Here is a 15,444-nt window from a genome sequence, read left to right as displayed (position 1 = left end):
TGTACTGTCGTCCAAAAATTGCGGTGCCGCACCAAAGTCGGCAACGCGAATCGATATCGCAGACATTCCCGAAGGCTCGCTGCAATTATCAACAACCAACGGGGGACACTCCAGAAGATTACATCTCTCTCTCAGCATAGCAGCGCCCTCACGCTGAGGTCAATATAGTGCACATAGTGGAGAGCACGCAAGAGCTCACCCCATTTCGTGACCTCCGTACAGCAGTCAACATCATAACGTAGGACCGACGATTTGTTAAAGTTTCTGGTGAGACGTACTTTCGGGAACGCTGAGTTTTGCATTGTAAGAGAAGGCTTTGTTAGTAAGTGCGTCAAGTGATGCTTCGCTGGTCAGTGGTTGTTTTAAACTACACAACAATCCTGTGGCAGAGATGTGTGTGAAAGTTAGCTAAATTTTTTAGTCATTTATGTAATAAAGTGATCTAATATTTCACGTGTTACAGCTCCAGAGCAATTAGAAAACCGAAGGTTATGGTCAGACGGGCGTAGTTTCGTCTGTTACAACAGGCAACATATCAGGTATGTATCTTTACCAATACACAGTCTTTTCTTCAAGATGGGCATTGCATTTAAGGAAACTGCTTTTCAGGGTTACTGATGTTAAGTGAGCAAGTAATGGTGCTAGAATGTTTCGCACTGTAAGCTATCCATCCATTCGTTACATCAACTACTGAATTAGAAATACTTATGTGCAAGGGTCATCTCTAGTTGATTGCGGACCTTACACATTTATATTAAGTTCTTTCTACTTCCACCTGTTGGCAAATGTCGGTATTTCATATACCATTCTTGCTTTCAGGTAGGTAACCTCTCATTTTTGTATACAATAGAACTACATAATCAATTTCATCCATTTTTTCAACGGAAAATGGTGCTAACCACACAGCACAGCATCAACCACATGCCTGTATGCTTTGTACTGTGTCACGTGTTGTGTAGCGGACATGAAGATGAACGTAGGTGCTTGAAACCGGTCATATCGTGAGTGGTACAGCAAATACGACTAAGTGCTGACTGTTGACGCATCATTTTATCAGCACATATGAGTACAAAGCCACAGACGTTCCATACAAGGAATACTATATAGGGTAAAACTGTAATTTAAGGCTAAGGCAAGTAAATGGCCTGTTAGGTAAGTAAATGCTACTGCAGTTTAGATTTTTTTCTGTGGCAAATGTTTGTGAGGCTTTGGTTGAGACGTCCACTGTGGGCTGTTAAAATTTCACTCAACAACATAAAATTAGAGATAAGTCATATGTCAAATGTGTTTCATGAAAGAATTTCTCATTCTCAAACTAAGTTTATAAGAATCGTCCCACATTCGAACATACGTTAGACATTACAACATCGGATTAAACACTCTCCGCGTTACTTTAAAATGAATCATCTTTATTAATTTTCTTGTGTTTCATACATACTGATCAGCCGAAAATGGAAGTAATCGTGTAAATACGTCATACAGCAGCATAGGACACGCCGCTGAAACTGTGCTTTGCTAACAGATGTAAATTTAGTTCTGTGAATATAGATATAGGTGGCCGGAAAGGATTATAGCGCTTTTTTCTTTTGTTTTGTTTCTTCAAAATAGTGCTTTTATTTCACGTCATAAATTTTCCGCAAGTGTTGGAGACGCAAGTTCTGTATATGTAGGCTGACGGTGTGGTCGAGAGGTTAGAATTGATGACAGTGACTACACAGTTCTAGATTATTTTCTCAGTGAAAATCTCATGTACTTTAAAAACTTTGAATGGTCTGATACTGGATTAGGAATATAACAAAACCGAGAATTCTTAAAGATGCGCAGGAACTAAAATCAAATTAAAACCTAAAAGTATTTTGAGCTATACTTACATTGGAATTTATGGAGGCCACATTAAATTAATTGTAGGAAACACGGAGGTTCATTGGAAGAATCCTAAGGTGTAATTTACCCACAAAGCAAGTTGCTTCCAAACATCTCGTTCGACAAGTTCATGAGGTGTCCTCGTAAGGCTGTAGCGGAGAGTAGACGGGCTTAATACAGGTAAAAGAGGAGATTCATTAAGAGGCTACACGTTTCTGGTTGGATTTGTTTCATAAGCACAAGAATGTCAATTTCAGTGGCAGAAACTACAAGAGAGGCTTTGTACACAACGGAGACGTCATTGTTAAATTCTGGTAGTGTACATTCCTGTTACTTTCTCTCCCATGTACATGATACGAAATAAAAATGAGGCTAAAGTCATGGAACGCTAGAAAATACTCGTACAGGAACTTGTTAACAGTAATTACTCCAGAGCACCATTCGTAAATGGTGCAGGAGAAGGAGATGCAATGGTGGTAGACGATATACGTCCGATACACTGCAGCTCAGTCCAGCTATACACTTTACTTTGAATAACAGTAATCAGATCGTAGAAGATAACATGGAATCAATATTTCATCATGCTCCTAGCGTGCCGCTTATCTGACGGAATTCGATAATGTAAGATGGTAAGCTTAACAGCTGATAGTTGGTTACCTTGAGAAGCAATGCCTCCTAGAGCAAAGAGAGAGAGAAGGAGGGACCGTAGTGTTGGTATCAGTCCCATCGCTATCCCTTTCCTCTGGAGCGGCCGTTCTGCTCTGATCTGCACTGCTGCGCTCAGATCGCAGTACGCGGGGGCGTTGCACGACCCTCGCTTTGTCCCGCTCTGTGGGAATAATTTACGGTCGCTGGGTGCGGCGCACGTAACAAAATGCCATTACGAGGACAGCAGCGCAAGGGAACTGTCGCTAGACGTAGAGAGCGCCACGGACGCTTTCTAGTCAAGAATAGCTCGGTGTCACGGCGCAGCCGACGGACAACTAGAACACTCTTCATCATTCCGGAACGCCTACAGTAGCTATGTTTAATAATGCGGTACGCGGACAGAGGCTAGTAACTAACGTAATGTGTGGTAACGTAGATTGCAGTGGGTAGTGCACAAATTAATGACGTCACTCAAAAGTTACGCACATTTCAATTTATTGCAATCAATTTATTGACCCATACGTTATGACTAATTACATATGGCAATATGACGTAAAATGCAGAGGCTCAGCCGCGCGGGGTAGCCGCGCGGTCTAGGAGCGTCTTGTAACGGTACGCGCGGCTCCTTCCGTCGGAGGTTCGAGTCCTCCCTCCGACATGGGTGTGTGTGATGTCCATAGCCTAAGTTAGTTTAAGTTAGATTAAGTAGTGTGTAAGCTTAGGGACCGACGACCTAAAGTATCTACATCTACATCTACATACATACTCCGCAATCCACCATACGGTGCGTGACAGAGGGTACCTCGTACCACAACTAGCATCTTCTCTCCCTGTTCCACTCCCACATTACTCAAGAATAGGTCGTATTAGTGTTCTATAAGCGGTCTCCTTTACAAATGAACCACATCATCCCAAAACTCTACCAATGAACCGAAGACGACTATCCGCCTTCCCCACAACTGTCATTACATGGTTGTCCCACTTCATATCGCTCTGCAATGCTACGCCCAAATATTTAATCGACGTGACTGTGTCAACCGCTACACTACTAATGGAGTATTCCGACATTACAGGATTCTTTTCCTATTCATCTGCATTAATTTACATTTATCTATATTTAGAGTTAGCTGCCATTCTTTATACCAATCACAAATCCTGTTCAAGTCATCTTGTATCTTCCTACAGTCACTCAACGACGACACCTTCCCATACACCACAGTATCATCAGCAAACAGCCGCACATTGCTATCCACCCTATCCAAAAGATCATTTATGTAGATAGAAAACAACAGCGGACCTACCACACTTCCCTGGGGCACTCCAGATGATACCCTCACCTCCGATGAACACAAAGACTTCTCATATGCTAAATTTAAAATTTCAGCTTTCGTTTTGCTGTCTTCCGTTGCCATGCCAGACTGATCAGTGAGTGACTGGATGGAAACCTTCGACCCGCTTACCGATTTTACGTAAGACCAGAATTTCCTTGGGTTTTTGGTACCATAAGATCTTACCACAACGTTACAATTCAGAGGCTTAGGCTGACGAAGATATCGAGATCGTTACGACAGAAGAGGCAAATACAAACGGGAAAAGACCGAATGTTTACGGAGTGGATGTTTCGCTGTGCAGCACAGAGCGAAATCTCTTGACAAGTCTAAACTGTGCACCTCACCTAGAATCGAATCGAGACCCTTGCCTTTTGTTCCTACTGACTGAACTATTTAGGCACGACTGACGACTCCCGCAGCTTCAGTTCTGCGAGTCCGTCGCTCCGACTTACCAAATTCTGCCGAAGTTCTTGTATGGTGATTCGTCCCTCGTTAATCAAACAATATTTATAAATTTTCATGACATGTTCTCGCAAATTGCGAATACTGTACCGGGACCCGAACCCTGATTTCCCGCTTCTCGCTAGCGCTCGTCTTATCCACTTTGGTTATCTCAGCACGTTTTCAGGCTCGATCCAAACCTCCATATGTTCCTGTCTCTGCTGCCCACAGTGTTCACACAGTTATGCGATTCCTGCACTGGGAGAGACTTATTTTTCTCGTCAGGTTATCTTGGCTCTGGCATGAAATTTACTAATGCAGTGTCTGTATTTAACAGTGTCTGTATTGTCCGATGCAATTTTCCTTCGAACAAGCAAACAAACCACACATTTCTGTATACCATGCCACCGGAATAAGCTTACGGTCACAAAGACCCTAGGAATAATTCCAAGTGTCCATAACCGCAAGAATGATTCATCCACTGTACATATTCACATCTGTACATAGCTTCTCCTAGAAAGGAAGTCTCACCCTACATCGTGTTGAATTACCATACGCACAAAGTCCATTGTTCAGACACGAAGTTATACTGCTTCTCACAAGTCTATGGCTTTATTCCCAAGAGTAGTCGTACCTATATATTAATAAACGAGAGAGTTTATACAACACTAGCCTCACGTTTTGCTCAATTAACACTTTCTAGTCGACTTACCCCGATGCGAGAAAATTTTCGTTACCCGATACTTTTATCTTTAGATTTTTCACGAAATATCGTAGATTTTATTGATTTTTTGACGCCACTGGATGGGGGAGAGGGCGCATATGTTAGCACCGTTTTTATGGGCAGCGTAGTCTATCCAAAGACCTTTTGCGCAACAGAAGGGCATGCTGTGCAACTCATTGGCGAAACTCTTGGGAAAATCAGATCACACGTTCTGCCGGCTGGGCAGGACCTTCAGAGATTTAGGAGCGAAATTCGCATACCGGGAACCACTGCAGCGACTATTCTCGCCACCGCAGAGGGTACACAGCGTCTAGGAAAATTCACTGTCTCAAATACTTTTACTTCATCTGGTTTTATTAAACAGAATATTTAATGTTGACCAACTGAAACCCAAGACAACGATCATGATGATGTCGTTACAAATCTGCAATGTCGTGAGGTCTCTGTTTATGAAAGGAGTATTGCCTAATCGCTTTAAGAACACTCAAGTGTCTTATTTCACAATGCCAAAGATTTCTGTACATGTGATACATTCTTTCTTTGCATTTTTGCACCAAGAAAGCCTGGTAAGTTTATGCATAATAATAACAATGGAAACAGTTCATAGTTCGACGTGAGACTAATACGAGGGTAAGTCAAATGAAAATCTTAAATATTTTTTTAAATTTTATTTATTGTGCAGAAGTGGTACAAATCTGTATCACTTTTCAACGTTATCTCCCCCACGCTAAATGCAAGTCCTCCAGCGCTTACAAAGTGCATAAATTCCTTTAGAAAAAAATTCTTTTGGTTGTCCGCGCAATCACTCATGCACCACGTGGTGTACCTCTTCATCAGAACGGAACTTCTTTCCTCCCGCCGGCCGCGGTGGTCTAGCGGTTCTGGCGCTGCAGTCCGGAACCGCGGGACTGCTACGGTCGCAGGTTCGAATCCTGCCTCGGGCATGGGTGTGTGTGATGTCCTTAGGTTAGTTAGGTTTAAGTAGTTCTAAGTTCTAGGGGACTTATGACCTAAGATGTTGAGTCCCATAGTGCTCAGAGCCATTTGAACCATTTTTCTTTCCTCCCATTGCATCTTTGACTGGTCCAAACATATGGAAATCGCTTGGGGCAAGGTCTGGTGAGTATGGCGGATGAGGGAGTGGTCGGTGGAAGTGAACCCAGGATTCGTCCCCGGTAACGATTCTTGCAAGGAAGCCATCACCTTCTCATTCAAAGTGCCGAAGAAGTTCTTCACATGCATCAACACGTCGTTCTCTCATTTCAGGAGTCAGCTGCCGTGGCACCCATCTTACAGGCACTTTGTGAAACTGATCCAGAGGAGGCAATTGTGCGTTTGCCCATGATGTCTCTCTGCGGCAAATCACTACGTTAAAATATTAGGGCAATAAAATTAGAGTTGAGCTGCCCAGCAATGTAAGTACAACTACGAAATATTCTAAAATGCGTAGCAGACACAAACTTAACTGTGCGTAGGTCAAAGCACCACATACAAGCTTGCTCACCGTGGGAACTCTTAAATGAAAGCTTGCTCTAAATACTGATGCGCACAGTCTGGCATGCCGAATATCAGTATTACCGGGCCTATCAAATATCGAGAGTGTTTGAAATTTCAAAAAAAATGAGCAATAGAAGCGGATATATGGCAACAATACAGTGGTGATTCGATTAACCAGGCTAAATGTTGTCCGTTGCTTTGATATTTCTAAGTAAACACGAGACACGACGCACCGGCATAGCGATTGGCAACTGTTTATCTCAATAATGAAACGCACTGGACAGAATAGCGCGGGGTGCGGGCGGGTAGTGCCAGCGAGACATGCCCGTGCACGTACGGACTGGATTACAAAGACGTTTGCTCGCGGTTGACAACCCGTTTAATCGCTGGTCCATATAACTCAGGCCCAAATAATCGAGACTTCACTTAATTAACAGGAAAAAACAAGGCCGTTCCATGATCATTGCCAACGGGAACTAGAGCAGAAATACAAGAATATTGAAGAAAACATGGCAAGGGTTCGTTTCAGTTCAACGTGCCGTAATTCCATTACTTGGTCAGTACACGCTTCTCATCGTCCGTTGGCTGTACAACTGCCGCCAAGGTGTTCCGTCAAGTCCACCCTACTCGCTTGCTCGATCGCACTTCCTCGTCCCTCTGATGTCCAGTTTTATGCGGTGCTCAACGCTCCATCTTGCAGCACACTGCGGCCGCTCTGCTTGGCTCCAGTGCAGTGTCACACATGGGCGTTGGCGTGTACGGCGGGAAACATCTGAAAGCAGATGTCCTGCAACAGTTGTCGGAAGGAGTCGGCGTGCCTCCACATCCCTGTTGCTATCCTGCAGAACCTCACTGACTCTCTTAATGCACGTTTCGCGCTGCAGAAGGTAACTACTGAGTGTTTTGACAGGTATTGAATTGTATTGTATGTTAACCTGGGGCCTTTTAACAACGGAGAGGCTCCATCCCCGCAGCAACTGCAGTGGTCCACAACCCCACGACGACTACCGCAGTCCACTTCACCCCTCCTCCGCCCCACACCGAACCACTCCTTCAGGGTTATTGTGCGGTTCGGACCTCGGTGCCCCCCCCCCCCTGTCCCCCCGGGAACGTCCAACACCAGACGAGTGTAACCCCTAGGTTTGCGTGGTTGAGTAATGGTGGTGTACGCGTACGTGGAGAACTTGTTTGCGCAGCAATCGCCGACATTAGCTGGGGCGGAATAAAGAAAACAAACCCGCATTCGCTGAGGCAGATAGAAAACCGCCTAAAAACCATCCACAGACTGGCCGGCTCACCGTACCTCAACAGACGTCCACCGGGTGGATACGTGCTGGGGACCAGGCGCTCCTTCCCAGTCCGGAAAGCCGTGCGTTTGTTTTGACAGGAGGTCATATTAATCTGACTGGACACTGTGTTAACAGCGTTGGCATACTGCACACTCAAAATATAACAAACGCAACAGATGTTCCCGTTATACCAGGTGTGGAAAAAGATTCGCCTCTGGATAGACGATACAAAGTGCACTAAAATCATTAGGTCTTGAAGAAAGCGTCATCATTTCTGTCTCTATGCTGTTCATTTTTGGAACACAGCCTACGACCAGCTTAGAGACAGAAGTGATGACACTTTCTGCAGGACCTGACCATCATTTTGCAGGACAATGCTCAAGCACGTACAGTGCAAGCTGTTACTGATTTTATCAAAACTTGACATGATTGTCTTAATGGGATTTCCGCGATCGTTCATTAAATAAAAATATGGCATTTCAGTCTTTGATCGCTATCTTTCATTTTCAATGAGCGGTTTCCGGCTAGCTGCCCATCTTCAGATCATGTATTGCAGTTACAAAGTAACTTGTCAGTACAGAACAATCGGTTCGCTGTCATAACTAAAGTAATTTTTTTTCACTTTTGTTATGACAGCGAACTGATTGTTCTGTACGGACAAGTTATTCTGTAAATGCAATATACGATCTGAAGATGGGCAGCTAGCCTGAAACCGGTCATTGAAAATAAATAAAAAAAAAGATCAAAGAGTGAAATGCCATATTTTTATTGTTACTGATTTGTTTGGCTGATGGAGCTACTAAGTGCTATAGCACCTACTGCACTCCCCTGACTTAAGCCCTCGTGAGTTCAACTCGATTTCTAATCTGAAGAAAACACTTCACGGCATTCGATTCAGAAATGCTACAAATTAGTCGGGCAACAGACCGCGCCCCTCGAACTGTCAACATAATTGGCAGTGCTAAGACTTCCACATCGCTGGCAACGGGTTGTACACAATGCTGGTGACTACTTTGAAGGTCAGTAAAACTTTGAAACACGTATATATTTTGTACGAGCTGTAAATAAATAGTTGCCACTATTTAAGTTCCAACCCCCGGATACAGACTTAAATCTAACCGAAAATGTCAGTGCAGAAAAATTCGTGGCACTTAAATACATTTTTACAAGAACAGTAGATGACAATGTAAATCAACGATCCTAGAAGTAATTAACCATACCAGCTGGAAGGAAGAAATACTGAATAAGGTTGCTGGGCGCATTTTCAGGATACAGCTCACAAGTAAAATGCAACTGAAAACTGATACAAAATACCGAAAGCTGATATTAATTCTGCCAGTCAGCTAAAGGAAGCACGAAATGGGCAACTAGAGCAACTGAGAAAAGAGCCTCACCATGCTGGAATATAAGCAAGATGAACAGGTCCAGTAAAATCAAACACCAGGCCAACGATCAGATCTAAGATCACCTACTGAAACACTGTAGTTGTATAAGAGCACAAACTCTGGATCTAATTCATAAAAATCTTCAACAACTGAAACGTACACTGAAGCGTCAAAGAAACTTGTATAGGCATGCCTGTTCAAATGCAAAGATATGTACACAGGCAGAAGACGGCGCTGCGGTCGGCAACGCCAATATAAGACAAGAAGTCTCTGGCGCAGTTGTTACATCGCTTGCTGCAGCTACAATGGCAGGTTATAAAGGTTTAAGTGAGTTCGAAAGTGGTTTTAGTCGGTGCACGAGCGATGGGACGCAGCATCTTCGAAGTATCGATGAAGTGCGCATTTTCCTGTACGAACATTTCACGAGTGTAACATGAATATTAGGAATCCGGTAAAACATCAAATCCCCGACATCGCTGCGGCCAGGAAAAGATCCTGCAAGAATGGGACGAGCGACGACTGCAGAGAATCGTTCAACGTGACGCCGAAGTGCAACCCTTCCGAAAATTGCTGCAGATTTCAATGCTGGACCATAAAAAGGTGTGTGCATGTGAACCAGTCAGCGAAACAGCATCGATATGGGCTTTCGAAGCTGAAGGCCAATGGTGTACCCTTGATGACTGCACGACAAAAGGCTTTAGGCATTGCCTGGACCGGTTAATACCGACATTGGACTGTTGATTACTGGAAACATGTTGCCTGGTCGGACGAATCTCGTTGCAAATTGTATCGGGCGGATGGAAATGTTCGGGCATGTAGATAATCTACATGTCCGTGGATCCTGCATACCAATAGAGGTCCGTTCAAGCTGGTGGAGGTTCTGTAATTGTGTGGGGATTGTGCGCTTGGAGTGATATGGAACCCTTGATACGTCTGGATACAACTCTGACAGGTGACACGTACGTAAGAATCCTGCATCCATTCATGTCCATTGTGCATTCCGACGAACTTCGGCAATTCCAACAGGATATCCTATTCGTCCAGAATTGCTAGAGAGTGGTTCCAGGAACACTCATTTGAGTTTAAATACTTTCGTTGCCACCAAACTCCCCCAGACATGAACACTATAGAGCATATTTGGGATTCGTTGCAACGTGCTTTTCAGAAGAGATCTCCACATCCTAGTACTCTTACGAATTTATGGATAGCCGTGCAGGATTCATGGTGTCAATTCCTTCCAGCACTACTTGAGACATGAGTCGAGTCCACGCAATGTCGCGCTGCGGTACTTCTGCGTGCTCGCAGTGCCCTACACGATATTGGGCAGGTGTACCAGTTTCTTTGGCTTTTTAGTGTATTTCAGACAAACACAGTTAGGCCTTGTAGCAACTCCACCGTTAGGAAGATCGTAAATACGAAAATACTGAAAAATTCCAACTGCTAGCACAACTTGAACGTGAAACACAACCAGATTGCAGATCACTGCACAATCAATGTTTTCGTCAAACACCAATGCACGAGACTCCTCTTGCACACCGCCATTCGAGGCTCACACCACGCGTGGTATCCACTTGTTAGCACTGCCCCACTCTGAAGCCAATACGCCAGCCACCGTCCGCCCCCCTGTACCAGGAATCGATGTCTACGCATTGATTAAAAGCTCTGTTTGCTGGTAACTCAAGCCCGGAATCCACCAGGCTGCCGAGCGAGGGTGGTGCAGTGGTGAGCACACTGAACTCGCATTCGGGAGAAGGGAAGTTCAAATCCCCGTCTGGTCATTCAGATTTAGCTTTTCCATGATTTCCCTAAATCGCACCAGGCGAATTCCGGAATGGTGCCTTTGGAAAAGGCACGGCCCACTTCCTTCCCCATCGTTTAGCAATCGTAGCTTGCCCTCTGTCTTTAATGATGACGATATTTCGGATTGTGGGGTGCTCAGCTGCGAGGTTATCAGCTCCCATCCAAATTCCCAACCGTTACTTAGTCCAATCTCACCACGTATATGAATGATGATGAAATGATGAGGACAACACAAACACCCAGTCATCTCGAGGGAGGTGAAAATCCCTGACCCCGACGGGAATCGAACTCGGCCTGTCTTTAATGATCGCGCTGTCAACGGGCGATAAACTCTAATCTTCCTACCTTTCACTTCTGGCCACGCGAACTTGTCGTGCTGGCGGTACTGCTCACACCCTTCACTGTTGCTCCTTTGTTGTCGATAATTCTCGACAGACTGATCACGTCTCCGACCAAAGTTCCTCCCAACCTGTGTGTGGCTGCGCTGCCCACAGACTGCCGCGCTGCAGGCGACCTCTGACCACCAGTGACAAACACCCGCCCGACATGACCATCACAGTGGAGAGGGAATTCAACGTCTGCACAATTCGTAGACCTCTCCGCAGAAACTTCGGTGAAATCGACCATTAAGTATCATTACATAAAGTCCTCCTCATTGTTGTCAATGTGCTGATTTAACGTATGCTCCAAGTTCACTCCGACAACACGCAGAACAAATTCTACAAAATAAACAATGGCCTCCCTCAGAATCGTTTCTCTACCCTTACACTGTTTAACTTAAACAGCAGCGGTCTACCAAAAAATGAATCTCGCTAATTTAGACAGGGTGAACCTGAAATTCACTTAGAAAATGGCGGAGCTCATTTAGATACATTTTCTGAGTGTTTTGGTTACCTCATGCATGGTGACTCGTTACAAAGTAACAATGTAATTATGATTTATTCGGTTTGTTACTTCTTATACCACAATACTCGGAAAACAACCCGAAATGATGTTCGTGTTCGGCCTGAATGCGCCGATAACATCTCAGTGGTCCAAATTCTAATTGGATAGAGGGTCTGCGAGTGAGGGATAAATATTTGAGTAAATGGATTCTCATGCCAAAGCTGCAAATGACAGAAATTATAGTTTCCCATCCGAGCAACAAACATGCACATCACTGCAAGTTCTTTGAAAGTCACTATGTAAAGCGTTATGGCGTGAAGTCAGCGCCCGCACACCAGTCGGGAACGACAGAGAAGAGAAGGCTGTGAGAAGAGGTCAGCGTATCACATCAGCGTATCACACGCTGACCGACCGCTTTCCATATACTTATATGGATATGGTGTCTGTAAAATTTGAAATTTTCCCGGCGAGTCAACTGGTCAAAAAGATGTCGGGATTGCAGCCGGTCGTCGTCAACTTCATTGCACGATATTTCGGCTGGACAACTGCCAGCCATCTTGAGGTGAGCCAAACAAGGATTAACAAAGCGGTTTTTTTTTTCTTTATTGTAATTTTAGCACCTCTTACAGGCGGGCTGTCAGCAGCATAGTACGCCGCTCTTCAGCCTTAAGTGGTACAATCAGATGACAAAGAGGCGACATAGACAATACAATGAAAATGGCGGGCAAAAGAAGTAGAGACAGAAAACAATAAACATGAAGCCGTCCACGCTGGACGATAAAAACACTAACACTTGTTGACATGGCGCACAGAACACGGAGGACGGCGATGGCACATGTGAACAGTGGAGTTGTATCTGTGAAAGAACGCGAAACACAAAACGAAGCACACACACGAGACACTGATGGCGATGGTCTCCGGCGCGCGAATGTTCACTATGCGTGTGCGAGTCCGGGGACCTGCCAAGAGAGGAGGAGGAGGAAGGGGAGTGGGAGAGCGAGAGGGGAGAGCAGAGATACCACGGGCCGGGGAGATAGGGGGGAGGGAGGAAGGGGGAGGGGAAGCCCGGGGGAAGAGGGGTGGAAGGGGGGACGGGGGAAAAGGAAAGAGAAGGGAAGGGAAGAGAAGGGAGGGAGGGTGCCTAAAGGAAAGGACACCAGAAGTGGGGGGGTGGGACAGGGTCAAAGTTGATAGGAGGGGTAGATGGAGGGGAGGAGGACATCATCAGGGAGGGGGAGCTGGCGGAAGCCACCTTGGGAGAGGGTAAGGAGGGTGGAGAGATGGAGACCGGGCGGGACGTGGGAATACAGGCGCGACAGCGGGCGGGGGTGGGAGAGGGTGGGGGAGACGAGTGGGTGAGGAGGATCGAGTTTACAGGAGGTGTACAGGATCCGTATCCTTTCAAGGAAAAGGATGAGGTGGGGGAAGGGGATTAGATCGTACAGGATCCGTGTAGGGGAGGGGAGACGGATGCGATAGGCGAGGCAGAGAGCATGGCGTTCAAGGATTTGGAGGGATTTATAAAAGGTAGGGGGGGGGGGGGGGGGTGGGCGGAGATCCAAGCCGGATGGGCATAACAAAGGATAGGGCGGATTACGAAGTGTTCTCCGCTCCACCTTATATAGTGCGCAGATACTACTGCCACGCATGCGTTGCAGTTGTGGAGACAGAAGGGCCACACCGACCAGCGGCAGCGCCCTCGCTGGTGGAACTGCAGTAGTCAGCTGCCGTCGGTATTGTCGCTGGCCGCAGCTATCGAAGTCTTCTGGCATCTTCGTCTCGAGCAAATTTCTGAGATGATGGGATTCTATGCGTTATTCAGTTGGTAACCACTATCACGGTTCATTAGATTTCCCGCAATGCGTATTTCAACTGATTCTTTGATAATGGAGTCCCAAAAAGTTTTTGCAGTGGCCAAAATCAAAGTTTTGTCATACTCCACTGAATGTCCGTTAGAAAAGCAATGTTCCGCAACTGCAGGCTTACTGGGTTGCAGTAGGCGAGGCAACGCTGATGTTCTGTACAACGCTCTTCCACTGTACGCGTTGTCTGTCCTATACAGGCCATATCACACTGACACGGTATTTTGTAAATTACCGCCTTCCGCAGTAACAAATCATCCTTCACCGATCCCAGCAAATCCGAAATCTTAGAAGGCGGACGAAAAACCACTTTCACATTAAAACGATTAAGAATCCTTGCTATCTTGAAGGAGATATTTCCGACAAAGGGAAGAAAAGCTAGGGACTTGACTGGCGCGTCCTCCTCTTTATCCACTTCCCGGTTCCTGGCTCTAGTTGAGAAGGCCCTGTTAATATGCCGGGTCGAGTACCCATTGTCTCTGAACACCGTCCTCAAATGTACCAGTTCCTTAGGCAAATTCTCTGCATCCGACACTGTGTGTGCCCTGTGTACAAGGGTTTTAAGCACACTCATGGTCTGGGAGGGTGATGGCAACTTGAAGAATGTAAATACAAATCAGTGGGAGTGGGCTTGCGATAGACAGAATGTCCCACAGTGCCGTCACTCTTCCGTTTAACCAAAACATCCAGGAATGGAAGGCAGCCATCTTTCTCTAATTCCATAGTAAATCGAATATTCTCATGGATGGAGTTATGATGAAAAAACTCCATTAACGTTTCTTCTCCATGGGGCCACACTATGAAAGTGTCATCGACGTATCTCCATAAAACAGTTGGTTTATAGACCGCTGATTCAAGTGCTCTCTCCTCAAAATCGTCCATAAAGAGGATAGCCACCAGAGGGGACAGAGGGCTGCCCATGGCGACACCGTCAGACTGTTCAAAATATTCCTGGTTAAACATAAAATAAGTTGAGGAAAGAGTATGTCGGAACAAAGCAGTAATGTCTGATTCAAACTGTTGACCAATTAGAATCAAGGAATCCGCAAGACGTACTTTTGTGAAAAGGGAAACTACATCAAAACTCACTAGAAGATCCGAACTACTTAAGTGGAGAGCCCACAGTCTGTTAATAAAATCAGCAGAGTTCCGTATATGGTGTGAACATTTGCCAACAAATGGTCTCAACAAAAAAGCTGGCTGGCAGTTGTCCAGCCGAAATATCGTGCAATGAAGTTTACGACGACCGGCTGCAAACCCGAAATCTTTTTGACCGATATGGTGTCTGTTCTTTCGGACATGTCCGAAAGAACAGACGCCATTGATGACGTGCAGCCGTCTAGAACGAAATTATAATTATATATTAATACCCTCAGCTGCTGACGGGCTTTGATATCAACGAGTACAGGTGAAAATGTGTGCCCCGACCGGCACTCGAACCCGGGATCTCCTGCTTACATGGCAGACGCTCTACCAATCTGAGCCATCGAGAGCACAGAGGATAGTGCGACTGCTGGGACTATCTCGCGCACGCCTCCCGCGAGACCCACATGCTCACCTTATATGTCCACACACTACATTCGTAGTGTCCCTACCCAACACACTCATTACTCGTGGAAGACATTCTTAACAAGTCCCGTAAGAGTTCTAGTAATATGTGTGCATCCGCACAGAAGAGGAAAGTCATGATCGGTATTGCCAGAACTATATACTTATATG

The 15,444-nt window shown here is 45.5% G+C and overlaps 1 non-coding gene across 1 annotated transcript; it reads right to left on the bottom strand.

Moving 5' to 3' along the window:
• Positions 1-15,144: 15,144 nt before the first annotated feature.
• Trnat-ugu lies at positions 15,145-15,219 on the bottom strand. The gene has a single exon. It is a non-coding gene; the product is annotated as a tRNA-Thr (tRNA).
• Between the last annotated feature and the right edge of the window lie 225 nt (positions 15,220-15,444).

Source organism: Schistocerca americana, chromosome 8, assembly GCF_021461395.2.
Source record: "Schistocerca americana isolate TAMUIC-IGC-003095 chromosome 8, iqSchAmer2.1, whole genome shotgun sequence".
Taxonomy (NCBI): domain Eukaryota; kingdom Metazoa; phylum Arthropoda; class Insecta; order Orthoptera; family Acrididae; genus Schistocerca; species Schistocerca americana.
This window is presented reverse-complemented; position numbering and strand designations above follow the sequence as displayed.